Here is a 16,960-nt window from a genome sequence, read left to right on the forward strand (position 1 = left end):
TAGAGAACACATGGTATTTTAACTGTTTCTTAAAACTTGTTTCCTATTTCAACTTTTTCCACAGTGCCCAGCAACTTCTCTTTTGGCGTGGTACTCAATTATTGCTTTGCTAATAGCTCCCTCATATGTCAAAAGCTACAAGTGATCCTAAATTCTGCCATGTACTATTTCAGAAGTGTTTGGATGCTTTAGTTTTTATCTGAAAACACCCCTCAAAAACTCCTACAGAAAACAAACGGATTTATGAAAATGTTCTTTTATATTTAAAAAAAATACCAAAAAGTACTATTAGGAAAAATAATTGACTTTTTTCCAAATAAAAATAAAAATGCACATATTATAACTATAATATACAGAAGCGAAATCCCTTGTATGAGGATGAAAATGTTCCAGATAATGTTCCTAAAACATTTCCAACATTATTATAAATATACCAAAAACAAGTCATCGTTCTTTCTCAAATACTATACTGTGTAATTATAGAGCAAGAACATTAGCTTTTTTCATAACACTGTATATAAAACAGTCATATTTCAATATCAATAAAACTTCATCCAGATAGTCCTTGACTTATGACTATTTCTTTAATGACCAAAGCTAGGATGGTGGTGGAAACCACCACTTGCACTTATGATTGTGGCAGTGCCTCCATAGTAATGTGATCAAAATTTCAGGTCTTAGCAATGCTAGTTGCAGTTTCCCAGAGCTGTGACCTTTCCAGGGTGTTCTCAATAAGCAAGGTCAAAGGGGAAACCAGATTAATTTAACCACTACTTGATTTACTTAATGACCATGGCAAAAAAAGTGATAAAATCAGGTATGACTCACTTAACAACCACATTATTTAGCAATGGAAATTCCAGTCTGAATTATAGTCATAAGTCAATGGCTATCTATAGTATTCATTCTCTATTTACTACACAATGCTTTGATATATTAAAAAGACGATGAAATCTTTGAAGATTCAAGTGTGCTCCAAGGAAAGCTAGAAGGTTGTACAGTTAACTCCTGGGTGTAACTCTAAACCATACAACCTACTACCTCAACCCGGATGCACACAGCTTGTAATGTCTTCTGATCTTCTTCTCTTTTAGACAAGCATTTTCATAGATTGTTTAACACGAGTGTGAAAAGATCTCTGAACCTTTGGCATCTGTCCTACTGACTACGTTTACTTTTGCACAATAAGATAAATTATGAGGTTGCAATAATTCAAATAAATCGTATTAAACACATATATTTTAAATGAAAGTGCTTCTGCAGAACAATAAATCTGAGGGCCACTTTACATTCCAGCAACAAAAAGTTTTTGTCACGTTTTTCCATGCTGCACTTAAATATATGTGTCATTGGTCTGGTGCGTAGAAAATTTCCTCTGCTAAATCAGATATATTCTGTCAAATATAATGATAAGGCAACAGTTGATCTAAAAGATCTCTGTTCAGTTTCTTTCAGTCATAATAGATCTGATAAATGTATAAGAAAATCCTGTATATGGTGGATATAAAAAGTTTACATGTCCCTGTTAAAATACCAAGTTTTTGAAATTTTAAAAAAATCAGATCAATATAAATCACTTCAGATTTTTTTCACCTTTAATATAACATATACACTTCAACTGAAAAACAATTTAGGGGGAAAATAGCAATAAAAATGTACAATAACATGTTTGTGTAAATGTGCACACCCTTTTATAAGTAGGGATGTGGCTGGCTTCAGAATTAACCAATTACATTGAAACTGTTATAAATAGTACTCAGTACATACTTGGTATCAATTAAAGTGACTCTGATCAAGCCCATATAAAGTTCAGCTGTTGTAGTAGGATTTTTTAGACATTTACTCATTTATTTATGAGACTTATATACCGCTTTAAGTGCAAGCACTCTCTAAGCGATGTACACCAGTAAGCAATGTATATATATATTTACATTGCCCCCAACAATCTGGGTCCTCATTTTACCTACCCCGGAAGGATGGAAGGCTGAGTCAACCTTTGAACCGCTGACCTGCTGAACACAGTCAGCTAAAGTGGCCTGCAGTACTGCACTCTAACTGCTGCGCCACCTCGGCTCATTACATTAAAAGCCATGCTCTTCCAAGACCTTACAAAGCATCAAAGGGATCTGATTGTTGAAAGGTATCAATCAAGAGAAGGATACAAAAAAAAGTCCAAGGCATTGGATATGCTATGAAACACAATGAAGACAATCATCCACAAGTGGAGAAAATATGACGTAATAGTAACATTGCCAAGAACTGCATGTCCCTCTAAAACAGAACTTTTCAACCTTTTCACCCATTGTATCACTTTTAGGATATGGCAATATCTGAATACCACCAGTCACCTAACAAGGTGTCAAAAACTTGATGACCCCCCCCCAAAAGGAAAAAAGTGCTAAAGTACAGGTAGTCGCTTAGTGACTGTTCAGAGTTACAATAGCACTGAAAAAAGTCCCCCCCCCAGGCACAGCCGAGCAAGACGCCTGCCCGCCTGGTCACGCTCTTCCTTCTGTCCGAGGTTTTCATTGTTGTGAGGCATTTCTGTTGAGGATTGGCAGTGGGGATGGGGTGGGGGGTGTTTGGTTTTTATTCCCCCCGTCTGCTGGTGGTTGCAGCAGGTTTTGGTCACTTCACATGATCCTGGGACAGTGTCCATCATAAATATGAATCAGTTGCCAAGCATCTGAATGTAAATCACAAGACCCTGAAGATGCTGCAACATTCCAAGTGATCGGTGCTTCTTCTGGGCTCAGCAGAAGCATCAGGATCAGTGCTGCTTTCCAGCTGACTGGTGCTTCTTCAGGGCTCAGCGGAAGCACTGACACTGATCCTGGCACTTCCACTGAGCCCTGACAGCCCTGAAGAAGCGCCGATCAGCTGGAGCCTGGCACTGATCCTGGAGCTTCCACTGAGCCCTGACAGCCCTGCAGCTCCAGCCATCTCTTGCTCATGCTTGTGCAGTACTGCCACCGGTTCAGCTCATTCCCCTCACCCGCTACTTTTCTAGGATGGTCACGTACCACCTGCCAGGTGCCAATTACCACAGGTGGTACACGTATCACTGGTTGAAAAGCCCTGCTCTAAAAAACAGGTCCAAGAGGCTGATAAGAAGTCTACAACAATATTAAAGAAGCTGCAGGAATTTCTGGCAAGTACTGGTTGTATACTACACATGACAACAATCTTCCATATTCTTTATATATATGGGCTGTGGAGTAGGATGGCAAGATGGAAGTCTTTTCTTACAAAGAAAAACATCCAAGCCTAGCTACATTTTCCAAAACCTACATCAAGTCTGACAAAAGCATTTGGGAAAATGTCTTATGGTCTGATGAGACCAAGGTTTAACTTTTTAGTCATAATTCCCAAAAATATGTTTGGTACAAAAGGACTGCATACCCTCTGTGAAGCATTGTAGTGACAGCATTATGCTTTTCAGCTACTTTTCTTCAGTTTGAAGTGGGCTTTAGTCAAGGTAGAGGAAATATCAGTCAATTTTTGCACAAAATGTTCAGGTCTCTGCTAAAATGCTGAAGATGAAGAGAAATTTCACCTTTCAGCATGACAGTGACCCAAAGCATATCTCCAAATAAACAATGGCTTTAGAAGATCAAAGTTTGGGAATGATCTGGCCAAGGCCCAGTTCTGAATCCAATTAAAAATCTGTGGGATGTGCTAAATAGGGATGTGCATGGGAAATGTCCTTACAATCTGACAGATTTGGAGTGCTTTTGCAAGGAAAAAAGGGGAAAGATTCCCAAACTGATAGACTCCTACTCCAAAAGACTGAATTGTATCATAAAATCAAAAGGTGTTTCAAGAAAGTATTAATTTAAGAGTGTGCACACTTATGTACAATAACCACATTATTGAAAGATTTCAGTTTATTTTCCCATTAAATTGTACCACTTATATATTATATTAAATGTGGAAAAAAAATCTGAAGTGCTTTACCTTGATCTGATTTTTTTACATCTCAAAAACCTGGCATTTTAACAGACTTTTTATATCCACTATATGAATGGTGTGTGTGTGTGTGTGTGTGTGTGTATGTGTGTGTATGTGTATATATATATATATATATATATATATATATATATATATATATATATGTGTGTGTGTGTGTGTGTGTGTGTGTGTGTGTGTGTGTGTGTGTGTGTGTTTGTGTGTGTGTGTGTGTGTAGGAGAGGGAGGGGGAACCCATTCCATAATGTAACACTATTCCCTAATGTTCAGTAGCTCCCAATTTGCCCTTTGGGCTAAAATAAATTATCTTTCCAGGATTACAGGGCTAAGTGTACAAGGAATCTGGCCAAATTTTATCTCCATAAAACAGATTTTTTTATGCTTATTTGTCATATTTTTATGTTGCTTCTCAGGCTGTGCATCTACAATATTAGCACAATTTATAATTCTAAATATACAGGTAGTCCTTGACTGATAACCACAATTGAGCCCAAAATTTCTGTTGCTAAGTGAGACATTTGTTAAGTGAACTTTGTCCTATTTTACAACCTTTCTTGCCACCATTGTTAAGTGAACCATTGGAGTTGTTAAGTTAGTAACACTGTTGTTATACGACTATGGTTTCTGCATTAACTCTGCTCGTCAAAATGTAGCAAAATATGATCACATAACATTAGGATACTGCAACCATAATAAATATGAATAAATTGTCAAGCAAATGAATTTTGATCAAGTGACTATGGGTATGCTACAGCGGTTGTGTGAAAAATGATCATAAGTCACTTTTTTCCAGTGGCATTATAACTTCAAACCGTCACTAAATGAACTGTTGTAAATTGAGGAATACCTGTACAATATATGCATAAACCCCTACCATTAATGCCTCTAGGTATTTTTATGTTCCCATCTACATCCATTCATCTCTTTCTCTCTTTCTTCCTCCACCAACATCATTTACAAGAGTATAAATCCCAATGGGATGTAATCACTTGTAATTATTATATCTTATAATCCATAGACTTGCAGACCTGTACAATGTTTACTGCCAGCTGTGGAATGGCCAATTTTGTATTCCCAAGCTACTACATTTCTATATGTACTAAGTACTATATGTACTAAGAAAGCCAACTTCAGTTTTTCCTTATTGGATTTTGTTTATTGGTTATATTGTTTTAAAAATAATTTAAAAGCATTTTCCTGGAATGTATGTATGTATGTATTAATAGGTAAACAATGATTGCTTGAAAATAGTTGCCTAGAAATCAATAATGATGCTTGATATACCTTGCTATTTACACTTCCGTTAAATCACCAGACTGACACTGACCCATAGAAACGAGCTTGTACATACTATTTTACCACAAGATCGGATCTACGGGTTTATGCCAATTGGCACTCATGGAAATAAATTTGAAAAAAATAATTGCTAAGCATTTATGAGGAAAAGCAAATCTCAAATTCATATTTGAAAAATGGTACAAATCATAAAAAAAATGGTTACAATTATGCATGTTTTCAATATTGAAAAACTACTTAAACTTTAAAGTATACTTATCTAACAGATCTATGACAAAATCATTTGCAGAAAACTAAGGATACATTTTGGCTAGTGATATACTGATACAGTAGTACCTCAGTACTTGACTACTTCAAAACATGGTACTCAATGCATTTTGGTGCAGAAATGTCCCAGTACTCGTGTTTGTTTGGTACCTAATGTGCTATGACAGGAAAAGAGAAATGGGCATGGGGAACAGACAAGAAGTCAGCCATGCCAGGAAGTTTGCTGCAAAAAAAGAGGGAGATAGCCACAGAAGATGAACAGGAAGTTAGTCATAGGAAAAGGGTCAGACAGGAAGACCTTCCTGCCAAAAGAAAGGGCCATGTTGTAAGTCACATGGTTTGTTTGACACTTGTTTCTAGTGTTCATCACGCCTCTCAAAACCCATTAATGATGGGTGCTGAGGTATCAATGTAGCTCAAATTTCATAATTAAAAAATTAAAAAAATGTGATGCAAATTTACCAGACTATTAAGAATGAAAAATCAAATTCTCAATCTAAAAACAGCTTTTATGCAAACAAATATCCAGTCCCTCTGATTAGCTTCTTAAACTCAGAGAACGAAACAGATTTCTTAAATCAGCATTCAGACAGTAGCAACAAAGGTAAATACGTTTGTTATGCATTCTTAAAAAAAAGTCATATTAAGCAGGAAAGCAGATCATTTGATAAAGTGAAATGATCCACCTATATATCCTCATATATTGTCTTCAATTAGAAGAAAAAGATGGCCCTCATGACCCATATAGCGCCCCCAAAGTGCAATGAGCCCCGTATCAGTAGTTAGGTAAATTATGTTTCTTTTAATAGATTGTACTATAAAGTCAACTTCCTGAGTTTCTTTTTGGAATTTCTATATTTGATCATTTTTTAAAATTATTTGTTACTTTCATCATAATAGACTTTGCTTTAGAAATATTAATTCTTTTATTCCAAAATATCATTAGGTCTTCCTAAAATGTTTTTCCAAGCAAATCTATCTGGTAAAACATTATGATGTTGTCATATTTCATTCCTAGAATGGAATACATATACTCTCAGGTAAATATAAATAGGTCTCTCAATTCAAAGGAAAGCCATTGCATTACACATTGGTTGTGATCGAATAACATTACTTCATATACTTTAAATCAGGAATTCGATTTGGTTCTCTTCATTGATAAACCTCACTTTCCGATAATGAATCCAAAATATTTAAACAAAAGTTTAGGGCAAGATAAACTTGTACACTGTACTCATATGGTAAGTTAAAAGTTTGTATTGAAACATTATGTAAATAGCATGTATGAGACTATACAAAGGTACAGATAATATTTGATTACCTTGTTTAGTTCTTATATGATCAAATTCTTCGTCTGTTTTTTCCATTTATTTTTTTCGTAACACTATAATAGAATTAAGAAATACAGCATGAAACAGTTCCATATTAGGAGACCCTTAAAAAAGTATATCACATGATCATGTCATTCCCCCTCTGAACACCTCCTGAGCTCTTTGGCAGGATATATTTAACTATTTTTTTTTCAATAATTAAAAGAAAAGGAATAATATACTTTTACCCTAAATAGGCAAAATATTTTTAATTGGACGAAACAGAAATATATGCTACTTAGCAATGAGACTCATGCTGCAAATTAAGGTGACCAACTTTTTTACAATGAAAAGGAGGACACAAATAAATTGAAGAAAAAATATCGTAAATAAAAGAAACATTTTATTCATTCCAACAATAATATAGACAACTTGCATGTGCAAAGTTTGCCGACTGGGTGTTTTGGCGTGCTCAGCACAATTCCTATTGGCTTTCAAAAGCCAATAGTGGGATAGCACAGCACATGCAAAAGCTGAAAAAAAAAAACATCAAAAAATGGTGCCGGAACGCCATTCTAAGCGTTCTATGAGGAAAAAAAAAGCCCTACAGATTAGTCTTCAACTATCAAAAAGGAGGACATGTAGGAGGACACTTTTCGAGGGAGGACAGAACTTACAAAAGGAGGACTGTCCTCCCTAAAGGAGGACGTTTGGTCACCTTATGCAAACCTATGTAAATGCTTGAAGATCCTGCTAAATATTGTAACCTAAAACTATGACTATTACCTTTACTGTAATAATTATCAGTTTATAATAGCAATAACCTGCTGTTTATGAAATATTTATTTTTTCCACTAAAGCAATTGGCACCAAATTTGGGTGTAACTACATCCCCTCAAAAAGGAAAATGATTTATTTCTACTGCTATTCCTATTGTTTTTGTGAATGGTCATTTAATGAGCAATTTGCTAAGTCAGTTTCAGTCTGACTTTAAAAAAAAAAAATACTGGCGTTTGCAGCTTTCTTGGCAAGATTTCAGAAGTGGTTTACTACTGCCTGCTTCCTAGGGCTGAGAGAGAATGACTGGCCCAAAGTCACCCAACTGGCTTCATGCCTCAGGCAGCACTAGAACTCCAGTCTCCCAATTTTTAGCCTGTTGCCTTAATCATTACCTGTATTTTAATCTCAATATACAGAGAAAGACTGAAGCAGCAAGCTACATAATAATTTAGTTAAAATTCTAGTTAAGGATTTATGTTTGTGAAATGTGAATAATTTTTCACTTGGCAGTAACTATTCAATCAACAAAGAAAAATAGTTCACAATAATAGAATAAATTCCATATTTGAGAGCACACAATGAATTATTAGAAATATTAACTGTTTATGGAGTGATCTGTATGCCTGTAGAGAATATAACTATTACTTTTTATCAATAATGTTTAATTTAGAATATATTTTTCATATGGAGACATAGTTGTTGCTTTTTGAAAGAGAAATACAAAGAGTCATAATAAAGCATATAAAATTGCCTTATATTGATCTGAATTATTTTTTACATTCTGCCTTCAAGTGAAAATTAATTTTGATTAGAAATACTCAAGTTACATAGCAACAAACATTTATAAAGAGCTGATTTGCTACACTGGCATTACTTTTCAGTACCATGAGTACATCTACATGACTCCCTGAAAAAATAAATGGTGCACATTTTCCCTTACTTCTTGGAGAAGTACCAAAACCCCAGAAATAGACACTGTTACAAACTGGAACTCTACTCACTATCTATATCAACTTCTAAGTCAGGGGTCTGCCACCTTGACAACTTTAAGACTTGAGGACTTCAGCTCCCAGAATTCCTCAGCCTCTGGGAGCTGAAGCCCACAAGTCTTAAAGTTGTTAAGGTTGCAGACTCCTGTTCTAAGTATACGGTTTATAAGACTAAATAATTTGTAATATTATTATACAGAAATGAGAAGACTTCTTAGAAGTGCCAGAAGAATCAGCATTTTGTTTTCAGGCACCAGAAAACTGAGTTATTCTATCAATTTCATGCAGCTTAACCCACTCTGTTTAAGGAAAAGGTTTGCATTCCTTAGCAGCACCCCCACCCCCACCCCATGTATTTAATGTCATACTGATAATCAAAGTTTAACTGAAAAGGAAATTGACAAAAGATATCTGCATTACTTCATCACTTAATTAAGATTAAATGTGGCTCAGAATTAATCATAATATTTTTGGGTCTTCGTTCCTCCCCCATTTTCATCAGTATTCTGATATGAATTAAAAAGCCCTTAAAAGCAATGCAATTAGTTAAGGAATCATAATTTAAAAAAAGCATTGAAATAAAGGTGCTATATATCTGTTTGGGAAAAAATATGTCAGCCATAATGAAAGCACATTTTTATTCAAATCACATGGCACAAATCAGTCTTTTCATCTTACTGGACTATGTCTGAAATACCCTAAACCAGTGGTTCTCAACCTTTTTAATGCCACGACCCCCAACCGGTCGTAAGTCGAGGACTACTCAACCGGTCGTAAGTCGAGGACTACTCAACTGGTGCAGCACCGTTTGCAGAATGGGACTTTTGGTGGGCTCAGCAGGGCAGAGACAGCCTGGACAATTCCTATTGGCTTTTGAAAGTCAATAGAACTAGACTCTATTCAACAGCGTCTATTCTATTGGCTTTCAAAAGCCAATAGAATAAAAGGGAGCAGCACAGCTAAGGAAAAGGGGGAAAAAATGGCGGACTGCATTGTTTGGCGACCCCCGTGAAATGGTCGTTCGACCCCAAATGGGGTCCCGACCCACAGGTTAAGAACCACTGCCCTAAACATATCTTCATTATTTTTGTGAACAACTGCAGTAACTGCACTGCCAAAATCAGTAGAGATATCTTCCTGGGTACTGATCCAGGCTTAAGATCATAAATTGTGTTGTATTTTTGTTATTTCTCTGAGAATTCTAGTCACACAGAATAACATCCAAGAAATTATAGTGATAACCCTCTCTAAAGAACTAGAAGCAAGACAAACCAGCCCCCATATAAAAACAACAAAATCATTGTGCTGATTTCATAAATGTGGATTGCAAAACTTGCCCAAGGAAAGGGACAAAGGGGGAGTTGCTGAATTTGCACTGTTCAAATTCCTGTTCAGCAAAACTCAAGATATTAGTATTTTTCAACACTCAGAATTGGGGGTATAAACTTTCCATCTTGCAAAACGCAAATAATACATGCAAACACAGACAACTTCATTGTCTCTGGAAGGGAAAATCCGTGGTGGAGGGAGGGACAGAGTTTGTGCTTTAAGGGTCACTTGCAGAATTTATTTAATATAGGATACAAAGGTTCGTCATTTTCTGACACATTCAAGAAAAAAGCAATAGGTGAAAAATTCAGTTCTTTTTTTTTTTGAGTCTCTGTTGCGTAATTGCAAAATATTATCCATAAAAGTCACATTCTTTTATCCAAATATTGAGTGCATTCTCAAAAATCATTCTGTGAAGGCAGCTATTGTCTACTTTATACCCAAAATTCATCCCACTGTTCATACCGGTAGCTAAAAAATGCATCACCACTGGGACTTAGGAGTCATGGTAACCTCTACTTGGCCAGCTTCCCACCTTTTCTGCTTGTTAGCCAGAGGCAGAATTATGCTGCGTAAATGTAACAATGCCTGGGGAGTGGAGTGTCCCAAAGTGAATCTGATCCTTGTTCATTCTTTCATTTGTTCCTTGGCAGATATAGATGGATCTGGCTGGGACATGGGGAAGAGAGGGAAAGAAATAGGGCAGCTTCTAAATACAGCAGTTAAAATATGTGTATGCTTGCATACTTTAGAACTTGCCTCTACTGAGCTACATTTTTAAAGAATTGAAATGTTTTTTATTGTGCATATTTAATGTTTAAAACAGTGCTTATTTTATTTTTCTAAATAAAAACAACATTTCCAACATGTCCAAATGCTTAATATATATTAGATATTTTCCAATGGTTCCCCTATATCTTCCTGCTACTTTTATTAGTGTATGTCTATACACTGGATATATGTCTATATCCAGACACAGATTGTAGGCATAGGCAGCTGTACCACAAGTGAACTAGAGAATTCAATGTCCCTTCATTAAAGATGAAGTTCAAATGCCTTTATCTTGCTGTGTTTTAGAATGCCTTAACCACATTCAAGCTGTACACTAACAAAGTGACTGAAAATAATGTTTTCTTTCATTCACAGTTTTAAAATTGTTACTATTAAAAATATATTTAAAGTTAAAAAAGATACAAGAGCTAGTTGTTCCGATCATGATAGAACAGTGTTTTTCCTCCTCCTCCTCCTCCTCCTCGTCCTCCTCCTCCTCCATTTGAAGACAGAATGGAATGTGCAGCAAACCCTAATAACATTATCTGATCTGCAATATATGTCTGCCCAATTATTCAAGACTCTAAGGCACGGTGTCAAACTCAACTGCTTTACATGATGTATCGTGATGTATCGTGATGTTTTTTGCCTTTGTGGAGCTGAGGTGGGGTGGCCTGCATGTGACACATCTGGCCCATGGGCCGCCAGCTTGACACTCCTGCTCTAAGGTAAGCTTAATAACTTATTATAAATAAAGTTAATAATATGCATAAAATATACATCACTCTGAACAATACACATGGATAAAAGTGCAGCTTGCAGAACAAATCTATTTCCATTACTATCTGCTCTGCTGCATTTTGGACTAGCTGAAGTTTCCATGTGGTCTTCAAGGGCTTCCCTATGTACAGTATAACGCATTGCAATAATATAAATGGGAGGTGACCGAGGTATGAGTGACCACAAACACCTACTGCTTCCATACTTTGCCTTTTATTCTGGGATAGCTGACCTTTTTTTTTTTTTTTTTTTTACTTTTTAGGAATCTTATCTCCATTAGTCCCAACTTTCTTGGTCTTCCCCTTCTTCTTCACCCAGCCATTTTTTCTTCTTATATTTGTTTTGCAATTTAATTGGTCTCTATGTCCAAACCCCCCAGTGTGCTATCTTTTTTCAATATTAGTCATTCACTTTTCCATTCCATTTACATTCATTCATTGCAAATTCATTTTTGATCTCATTTTTGGTTTTATAACCTACATCTTAAAGATCACATTTCACTGTTTTCAAATTGCTTTTATATTACACTTAACCCTCATTGCTAGTCAGAAAAATGTATAGAAGCATGCTTTTACAAACAGCCAGTTTTTGCTATTTTTCACAAAAATAGCCCTAGAACGTATCACCTAAAATCCGTAAGTTTCATACAGCATCATCTTAAGATTTATTCGTCCATTTCCTTATCTTTAGTAGACATTTGACCAAGATACACAGATATGTCTATGTGCTGTTTTTTTACCAGTCACATATAATACTGTATGAAATCTTTCATTATACTTTTTCTGATAGACACAACTTTGATAATCTTTGATATATTAATCACAGGTTTAGGCTCCTAATTGCAACATGCCATAATATCAGTTGCAGATCATTTAGACTTCATGCAGCAATATGTCATTAGCTATATCCAAAAGTGCACTCATACTGATATCCCCAAACAAAATGCCTTGAACATCATCATAGGTATATTCAAACAGATATCCATAAAATATTAGAAAATGAACACATCCTTGTCAATGCTCAGTGGTTCAGCACTGAACATCAGTGCTGAACCATTCACTAAGCATTTTATTTAGCTTATATATATTTAGTTTCAATCATATACTACTGTTTTCCCATTACTCATGCAATGTTCAATTCCATTTTCACATAGAACTTTATCTTATACTTTCTGTAAATTAACAAATATACATTAGTAAAGCATATGATTACTAAGACCAGATGAATTTAGTTGAGAATAATATGGCTTATTTATAGCATTAAGACTTATTATTTATTAGCCTTTAAATGGCGATTGTATTTTGTTTTCTATTTATTCTGTTCTATTTCAGCCAGCTTTGTCAGAGGTCTAGTCATTATTGAAGCTTATAACCCAAATTTCTTTTCAGCTATCTGTCCTGTTTTAGTTTCATTCTTAAGCTTACTTTTACATAACTTATCTTCCTGTTCTTATTTTTTAAAGTTAACTTTTCTTATTACATTTTTAAAGTTAGTTGTCTAGTTTATAAATCTACAATTATATGGGCTAATGATTTGTTTTGTGCTGATTAATGACTGCAATGAAGATTGATAATGATAAATGTACAATAAGCTTTTTCACGCATATTATACATTTCTTAGTGATATGCGAAAGAGCACCATATAGCCTGCACAGTCTTTTCCCAGAATAAAACAGCCCTGTATCTTCAAAATTTAACCAAAGTTTTGGTAGGTATACTTAATAAAGTAACAACTATGTGGTTTTTGCATTAATTCTTATTTCCTTTCTTTTTCTGTAGGGGAACAATAACCACATTCTTCTAAACGTAAGGAATTACTGCAGCCTTCATATGTAAATAAAATCATATAGCCAAAATATAAGCAAACCACACCCATAGTTTGACATTTCTCCAGTTATATCATTACACTTGTGGTCTTACCATTTCTCACATCTTTTATAAATTCCTTTAATTATTTTTTTGAAACCTACCTTTAAACCATTTTTTTCAATCCTACTCTTGAATATATTATTCCCATAAAGATCTATAAATAATCTTCCTGATTTAAAAAGTATCTATCCGAAACAGAAAAAAATATTTCTTCATTTCACTTGCATCCCAGATTAAGTAATCATGTTTAATTTTTAATTGTATTAACTTCGCTAGATGTGTCTTTAGTCGTCTTCATCCATTTTGGAATAAGATTGTACAATATGTTGAATTATTGAGAAAACTCTTTTTTTATAAAAGATATGTGTATTGTACATGTACAATATATAACAACTTGGAATTTAACATGTTTGATAAATATGGTGTTTTCATGCTCTAATAATAACAAATTATTTGTGTTTGTGTTTGTGTGTGTGTGTATACACACACACGGGTGTGTGTGTGTGTGTGTGTGTGTGTGTATGAAATGACATTAAAAATCGAAGAATAACAATTCCTGGCTATCACCAGGAGATAAAACAACACGGTTTTAATAAATAAGACCAAGCTTTCGATGGCTAGGAATCTGCCATCATCGTCAGGGTATAAACCAACCAGTGAGGAAACCTGCTTATGAATACAGCCGCGCCCGCACTCTGCGCCTGGACCTCGTGATGGGTCCCAGCCGACCGATTCTTACTTCACTTATAGCATTTGATGATTCCTTCTTATGGTCCTTACTTACATCCACGTAGCCACCCACCTCCCCATCCACTTTAGTTCTCAAGTCATGAAGGCAACGTGTATTTCCCAAAGTTAAAGTATCCTCTGCGCTATTGAGTTGGTTCTTCTTCCTGTGTTCCTCAAAGCATTTCTCTCTTCCACTCCTCCGGTGCACATCATACTCATTTGTATTTTTGTTACCACAATATTTCATACCGGGGGTTCTACCCTGACCCTCATTTTCCAGCACATTTATTCCTACCACCCCTCCAGCACCCTCACGATTTTTACCATTGATCTCATCCATACTTTTGTTTCCCCCCACTGCTCCTAATGTATCATCTAATGGAATCCAAGGTCTGCCTTGTTTCACTGTAACTGGTGTTCCCCGAGACGTTTGTGTTAATTTGATGTCTATTCGATGTCCTCCGTGCTCCTCCTTTGTGCAATCCGGCATGATTCTCAATCCGGTTGCCTCTCTTTCAGCCTTCTGTAGGATACAACTTAATGGATGCTTGTGCCCTAGATTTTATGGCAGCGCTAGAGCCTGCGTTACATCGTATTGGGACAGAGGAGGTTGGAGATTCTATCAGGCACTGAGTGACAGGACTGCTGATGGGCCACAGACATCACCAAACTCTGCCCAGAAATGAGCTGGAGGCTCTTACCCAAGTCAAGAAGGAGGGTGCCACATACATTGGACAAACTAATAGGAGAATAAATGCACGCATCGCAGAACACAAAAACGCAGTCAGAAAAGAAGAAAAAACTTCCTCCCTCTTCCAGCACCTTAAAGCTACAGGACATGAAATTGATTTTGAAGGAACCAAACTAATCTCCAAAACTGAACACCACAACAAGAGAATAATTATGGAAGCCATCGAAATAGAAAAACACCCTCACAACATGAATAAACGTGACCTCCCGCCTAACAGACATCTGGAAACTATCCCTAATCAACAAACGAGTCCTAGCCATAAAAACTGACCCCGGACCCAGAACAACACAGTACGCCACCAACATTCACCCTCACCAGACCCAAACCCAAGCCCAAACCCATCCCTCAGACGAAATGCAAGCACCATCCAGAAGCCAAACCACGACAACATTACCAGCTGCTGCACCTCCCTCTGACCCCCACACAAAGCAAACAGACACACGCCATGAACACAGAGCTAGACTGCAAACTCGGAGCCAAACCAAAGCCTGGTATGTTATTTCACAGCCTTCAGCTCTGGACATCACATCACAGAACTCAGGAGGCTACAACGCCAAAGCTCAGGATGTTACAACACAGCCAACCACCCAGGATGGTGCAACACAGGATCAAATATCTTCAATTAATTCTTAATAATACATCTTTTCCTTAAAATTAATTTTTTTCCATATAATCACATTTCATTCCCCAAAGTCATAGATCTCAGCTGTAGGTATAACATCATTTGCTGTTCAAAAGTCCTACATCTGTTTTTCATTGGAAAGAACAGTTACTTGCGATTATTGCAATGCAATACAACCAGTGATTAAATAATATAAATTACATTTCTCAGATGGTCTTTTAATATAATGCTTATCCAAGTTGGAGTTCCAATCACTGATGAGAAGAGGAGGAAGTTGATAAATGTTATGATCAATTTCAATTTGAAATTGACAAAACATGCAAAGTAGTTGTGCTTCTTTGATTTAAGACCAGACTGGCAAAATTGCATATAGTAAGGAGAAGAACATAGTTTCAGTGGACTAAACATTGACATGACACATGAAAATGACTCAACAATCTCTGCCTATACAATAATTTCTTCATTGCTAACATAATCTTGTGAGTTCTATTGCACAACAGAACAAATCAACACCTGAAACACAAATGACCAGGTTCAAATTACCATATTTAGGGCACTGCTTCGAAAGGTAGAAAGAAAGGGGAAAAGGATGACCAGCAGCAAGGTGGATTGATTTGATTACAGCACTGATGAAGGTCACCATTGGAACAAATACAAGATTGGGTCAGATCATCCTGGAAAATTATGTAAATGCTAAAAGGTGACACTGACTTAATGGTGTATAATCAATGAAAGGTAATAAACCAAATCATATCTTAGAATAATTCCTCCACTATTCCATCCTGAAGGTTCTACTTTATGATTATTCTAATTCTTTCTCCTTTATGATTATGTATTGAAATTTTTAGATTAAAACATGTCAAATAACATAGTGATCCAAGGCACTGATATTTTTTTAAGATACTCCCATTATAGGAACTCTAAAGATATTTTGTCCTCTTTTACATTCCACTGGATATACATCACACAGAAAAGAAATCTCTTTCCCCTTTGCCTTTATTCTTGGCATTGAATAATAATACTATTTTTTCTAGATAGAGCACAGAAATTTTATTCAGTCACTTCCATTCTTGAATGGGAAATAATCTGGGATCCAAGTATTGCTAGACAATAATTCACAGCATCTCTCATCACTATTCATGCTATCTGGATTTGCAGATGTCCATGTTGGTGCTTGCTCATGATAACAGCTAATCTGATCTATAATGTTTAAAAATGTCTCTGGCATTTTTCTTCAGGGAAGAGCTATGTAATGTTGGATATTCTCTAGTCTAAGAAGAAAGAACACTGAGAGGACTATAGATGAGAAAAAGTTTAGCAGGGAAAATATTTGAAGACATCTTCTGAATTACAACTTTATCAAACTTTTACTTCTTCAAAATAGCTTTAAATAAAATAAAATCCAACTAAATTGGGGGTCACACTAATTTCCCCTATTGGTATGGTCTCTTCAGTTTGCTTTTGAAAAGAGAAAAATACTCTTAAATATCCAATTTGTG

The 16,960-nt window shown here is 35.8% G+C and overlaps 2 long non-coding RNA genes across 4 annotated transcripts in view; both read right to left on the reverse strand.

Moving 5' to 3' along the window:
* LOC120310684 overlaps window positions 1-16,960 on the reverse strand; it is a 234,548-nt gene that overhangs the window by 77,678 nt on the left and 139,910 nt on the right. The window lies entirely within an intron of this gene.
* The window catches only part of LOC120310683, a 60,941-nt gene that overhangs the window by 13,183 nt on the left and 30,798 nt on the right, over window positions 1-16,960 (reverse strand). The window contains exon 2 of the long non-coding RNA XR_005557432.1: window positions 6,854-6,916. This is a non-coding gene — a long non-coding RNA (uncharacterized LOC120310683). The remainder of the gene's footprint in view (window positions 1-6,853; window positions 6,917-16,960) is intronic.

Source organism: Crotalus tigris, unplaced genomic scaffold (genome assembly GCF_016545835.1).
Source record: "Crotalus tigris isolate CLP2741 ecotype Arizona unplaced genomic scaffold, ASM1654583v1 scf7180000018265.1456218, whole genome shotgun sequence".
Classification (NCBI taxonomy): domain Eukaryota; kingdom Metazoa; phylum Chordata; class Lepidosauria; order Squamata; family Viperidae; genus Crotalus; species Crotalus tigris.